General features: G+C 50.3%; 1 non-coding gene across 1 annotated transcript; it reads right to left on the reverse strand.

Annotated features, from left to right (window-relative positions):
• Positions 1-4,076: 4,076 nt before the first annotated feature.
• Positions 4,077-4,149, reverse strand: TRNAV-AAC. Its single transcript has one exon. It is a non-coding gene; the product is annotated as a tRNA-Val (tRNA).
• Positions 4,150-5,586: the final 1,437 nt, after the last annotated feature.

Below are 5,586 nucleotides of genomic sequence, written 5' to 3' on the forward strand. Positions count from 1 at the left end.
TAACATCACACACGTGTGTTTGCACTTGTGTGTATGTAATCACCCATCATAGCGGTCTGAGGTTATTACAGGGTAAGACCTAGACATGCGTGACGTGAGCCAGGTTCACCCCTTGACTCCACGCGTGCCTTGGGATCTTGCAATTCAGCGATATTCTAGGGGAGAATTGTCTTTCAGTTTTCTGCAGGGGAAAAAAGATATATTGTTTTAGTAAGTGGTGCCAGCTACTAAAGCTCTACACAGAGTGATAAACCCAACGCATCTAGAATTAAAGTATCTGAATCAGCAGATCCGAACTTGTGGGATTTTTCTTTTGTTTCACTTCACTAATTGGTTAGTTGTGCCGGGCATTTTGCTTAAATCTAAATCAGACTGAGAAGACGTAAAATAACATTTCGGTGGTTCAGGTTGTGCAGTTTGGGCTGCCTGTTTTAGGTGGTGGAGATTTACATTGTCTTGGCTAAGCTTTGAATATATTGCCGTGTAAAACAGGAGGTCTCTCTGTGGGCAGACTGCTGCCACCCCAGCTGGGCAAAGAACACCGTAAACTCCTCCAAGATGGGGTTGCTTTTGCAAGTTGTGGAAAAGGGTCTTGAGCCTGCCCCTGCTAAACCAGTTCATTACACAGCTGCCAGTCAAAGGCTGTCCGTGCTCCCCAGGGCGTGTGGAGAACCACCGCTGCCCTCCTGCCACAGGAGCTCACCACAGCCGTCATTCTCATCTAGTCGGGAAGCTTGTTAAAATCCTCTGGTTAAAAACCTCTGTGGCCTCATTCAAGTCCATCTCTTGATGGACTTGACCTTTTCCCCTCGGCTGGGACACATAGAGGTGTGTCAGTCCTCAGTATCGCAGCAGACAGGAAAAGCATTACACTGGAGCCTTCATCTTCCCACAAATACTTAGGTCTTTGATGCTTATTTTTGCTTTGAATAGACTACAATGATGCTATTTCATGAAATATAACACTTCTGGACCACTTGTCAGCTGATCCACAATTGCATTGCTGTTATTTTCTTCCAAAAAAGTGGAAATTCTGTGGTTTAGAATCATTTCTTGATCAAGGAACAGATAAAAATAATGCATTGTCGTTTGTTCACAATAACAGTTTAAAAAACCTAACAAAATAAAAATTTCTGATCTAGTCAATTAAATGGTTCTAAGAAGCATAAATAATTTCCCCTTATTCCCTTCCTTTTAATTATCCAATCCGAAAAATATTCATCAACTCATTAGGAAGCACCAACTTTTTATCTGAATAACATACGTTGTTTATCAGAGCTGCTTCGTCAGCTCTTGGAAATGAGTTCTGTCCTTCCGGGGCTCTGGAATGGAATACGCGGAGTGAGGCATCACGGACTGGCAAATCCCGCTGTTCTCTGTGTGTTGGAATCCAGAGGACAGTTGTATTTAGGTGACAAAAGCTGCACAAGGCACAGGGACTCCTAAGAGGTGCAGTAACTAGTGATGTTCTCTTCAAACCTCGTAGGAAAACACGTTGTATTCTTACAGGAGGAGAAACAAACCCACGACATTAAACACGAGGTTCTCCAACGCGACCCGCGGCCCCTCTGAGAACAGGCGAGTGGCACTTAATGCCCCTGTCAGGGATGATCCTGCAAACCGGAAGAAAGGCGACAAATACCAGTTGGTCACTCACAACCTTGGCATGTTTGCTCTTCAGTCATTCGACGTTTCTTGCTGGTCGTACTAATCCCCAGAAAGGGAAAAGGCTTTGGAAAGCATTTACGAATTCTACAAGGAGCTCTTCGTTTCCAGGTCTCCCCGAGAAGTGCATCTGACTGACACACCGTGTCTCCCGACATGATTACCCCTGTTTACTTCACCGAAGGGCATGAAAGGGGAGGACAAGGGAATACTAACCTGGTTTTGAGCACCTTTATTAAGGTTACCTGCCCAAACAGCACATTCTCCCGTCCAGAAATGCAGTCTCATCAGAAAAGGGGGAATTAGATAATTTGCTGAGAATTTCTAGGTGACAGACAACGGAGCCCACCAGAGGCTGCACGAGCCAAAGAGACCCTCAGACATGCTGTTGCCATGCACGGGCACCTCCTGCACGAGGGTTGTGGTGCATTACGGACACGCAACACAGCAAGTCCCAAGTTTTAGGGAGCATAGCCCATCATGTGGGGGGGACAAAATCCCTCTCCATGGGCAGAATCAATCGGCTCTTCTACAGATTCCTAGGATTCCTGTATCTCCAACCAGGACATTAGATCAGAGTGTGACAAGTGTCCGCAGCACACCGTGCAGCCATGGGTTTATGTCTCACAGCGTTCTCTACAGAAACCGGCTGCTCATGGCCGGGTGTACACAAGAACAAGTGGCACCGATGGTGAGGCTTCTCCCCGTTGTTGGTAGAATATTTCATCTACATCTTCTTTCTGGTTGGGTGGTCTACAGCAGACTCCCACTGTGATGTCAGCCCTGTTGGCTTTCCCCCTATTTTATTCCATAAGCATCTACCCTTCCATCACCGGTGTTGATCTCCAGACAATCAAACCCCTCTCTAACACACAGGGCCAGTCCCCCTCGTCTCCTGCCTGGCCTGTCCCTCCTAAAGAGCTTGTAGCCATTGAGTGCGGCGCTCCAGTTGTGCGGGTCATCCCACCATGTCTCAGTGATGGCAACCACACCATAGTTCTCCTGTTGTACAACGCCTTCCAGCTCCTCCTGGTTGTTGCCCGTGCTGCATGCACCGATGTAGATGTACTTTAGTTGGGCCACTGATCCCTCACCTGTTTTTTGGGGGGGAGAAGGCCTAATTCCCAGCTGACCCTTTCCAGGCACTGCCTTGATTCCCTGCACACCAGCATCCCTTGCAAATGTACTATCACTGTACTCGCCGCCCTCTATCTCCACGGGTGCGGTGGACCTAAGGCGCTCGCTAGCACAGCGCCCACTAATGTTGATGTGCAGCATTTAGACTTAGTTCCAGTGAGCCTGATTTTATCCCCGTCCCCCTTCAAACCTGGTTTAAAGCTCTTTCAATGAGGCCCGACAGCTCCTGCGCGAGGATCCTCTTCCCCCTTTGAGACAGCTGTACCCCATCTGATGCCAGCAAACCTGGTGTGGTGTAAATCAACCCGTGATCAAAAACCCCACGGTTCTGTTGGTGACACCAGGCTCGGAGCCAGGTATTGACCTGGTGGATCTTCCTGTTTCTTTCCTCAACGTTCCCTGCAAGTAGAGGGATGGAGGAGAACACCACTTGTGCTCCCGATCCCTTGACTAGTTGTCCCAGGGCCATGAAGTCTTTCTTGATTGTCCTCAGGCTTCTTGTTTGGTGTTCATCACTACCAACTTGAAAAGTCACTAATGGGTAATAATCTGTGGGCTGTCCCAGGGTGGGAAGCTTCCTCACCACATTTTTAACCTGGGCCCCAGGGAGGCGGCAGACTTCCCTGTGAGGTGGGTCAGCACTTCATATTGAGCCTTCTGTCCCCTTCAGAAGGGAGTCGCCTCTGATAATGACCCAGCGCTTTCTCTTTGTAGGATGGGTTTTAAACTGGGCATGGACTGACTTAATCCTGGCAATTCTTCCACATTTGATGAGTCGCCGTTCTCGTTATTGGTTGGCTCCGCTTGCAGGGCTTCATACCTGTTACTTACGGACCCTGGGGAGGTGAGGGTGCTGCTGGGGCAGCGCCTGCTGTGTTGGGCAGTAACCTGCTGCCAGTGTCCCCTGTCCTGGTCACTGTGTTCCCTCCTATAGGAGATGGGACAGGGGGTCCTCCATATTCTCCCTCTTGTCATTCTGCTGGGCCTGTGGCAGGGAAGGCAGGATGTTGTCCCAATGGTCAACCTCCTTCTCATCCTCCCTAACACTCCTCAAGCTGCTCACCTCCTGTGCCAGTGTGAGAGCAGGGCACAGCCCGCAGCCTGTCCTTTCCCTCGCTGGCTGCGTGTCTCTGTGCAGCTGCATCGTCACGGTGGGTGCATTGTCTTCAGAGACGCCGTGACCTTCTGCCTGGTGGAAACCATTTCTTGCTGACCTGCATGGGCAGCACTTTCAGCGCCCTTCGGCTCCACGCCGCCACCAGCCAAAAGCTTGGTGTTTCCGCCCGGTTTCGAACCGGGGACCTTTCGCGTGTTAGGCGAATGTGATAACCACTACACTACGGAAACCCCTGCCTGCTGTGCCATCACTGCCCGTGGAAGGACACCAGGGGCTGGCTGTCGGTGCCCTCTGCTAAATGATGTTCATCACAGCCCCATCTCACACAAAGCAGCAAACGGAAAAGAGGTTCAGTCCCTCCCCGAGGTCAAGTGATGGTCGTGTCTCGTTTCTTTTAATCAGAGAGAGAATTTTGGCTCTTGACTCTAGCTTGGGGTCTGCCCATGGGGTTTACAGAATGATCCTGAGCAGTTTCAAATCATTCCCAAGTGCAGCAGGGTCTTTGGAGTTTGAGGACTTGAAGATTAATCTGTGTCCTCAACTCACTTCTGCTTCACTCCAGAGTCACAGACTGCCACGTTCGTGTTCAGAGTAGGAGGCAAATCCCTGTTGAACAGCAACATGGGCTCTATAATCCCTTAACAAAATTTAAAATTACTTGCCCTGAGAGTGACTCTTCCTATGGTGTTTCTAACCACCTTCGATTAAACACAACACCAGTCTTCACCCATGAATGACGTCAGTGGCAGCACTTGTTAATCCACGGTTTCATGTGATTCCTCTGCTCCCAGGCGGTGTCAGGATAAAGGTAGTCCAGGCAGGGAACTAACTAAGCAGGTCGGGACCTCTCTCCTAGGAAACCACGTGTGAGCGCAGTGCGAAGTGTTGCTGGAAGGAGACGTTGGGAGTCGAAGCACACGGGGCTCAGAAATCGTTGTCCGTTTGACCACCTTGTAGGAAGAGAGGCAGTTTGCAGCACACGGGGATAAAAGAGCTTTTGATTCAGTCAAGCCCATACACCAGTACCGTGCCCTGCAGCGTGCCACTGCAACCCCCGTGTGGGACGTTCTTGGTGCAGAAGGGGAAGAATCTAATCATGAAGGCTCATATCCAGGATCGGCTCAGCTCCGAAGTGAATCCAACAGTGAGGTTACTGCCTAGCAGTAAGGTTTACCTGAGGAGAATTTAATCCGCGTTTGAGGCAGAAGCAAAGAACTCGATCCTGGTGCTCTTCTCTGCGAGATCAGCCACAGTGAGGCAGAGTGAAAGCCCACCAAGATGAGTGGCAGTTCAGAGGGCTTTGTCCAAGACCCCCTGTGAGCAGGACTGCAGCCGTGAGACTCGGGAGAGACCACTGGCCTTCGCCCGTATGGGAAAGCGAGCCAGGACCGTCCTGCTGGTTTTAGTGACACGGCGTGCTACGTGGACATCCCTGGGGGTCCGCAGGTTTCCATGTGATGGATTAGGGGTCTGCCCACAGACACTCCGTTGGGAAAGGAAATGCCAGGAGGGACGGATGACCCAGGCACACGGCACAGGGTGTGCATTGCACCGAGAGGGGCTGTAGGCTCTCGCCTGCTCCCTCCAATCTCCTTGCAAATCCCTACGCAAGCTGAAGAGCCATAAATTACTGCCATGGTATTTTTTCTCATGTATACAATTCCCTA

Source organism: Buceros rhinoceros, unplaced genomic scaffold, assembly GCF_000710305.1.
Source record: "Buceros rhinoceros silvestris isolate BGI_N320 unplaced genomic scaffold, ASM71030v1 scaffold5999, whole genome shotgun sequence".
NCBI lineage: Eukaryota > Metazoa > Chordata > Aves > Bucerotiformes > Bucerotidae > Buceros > Buceros rhinoceros.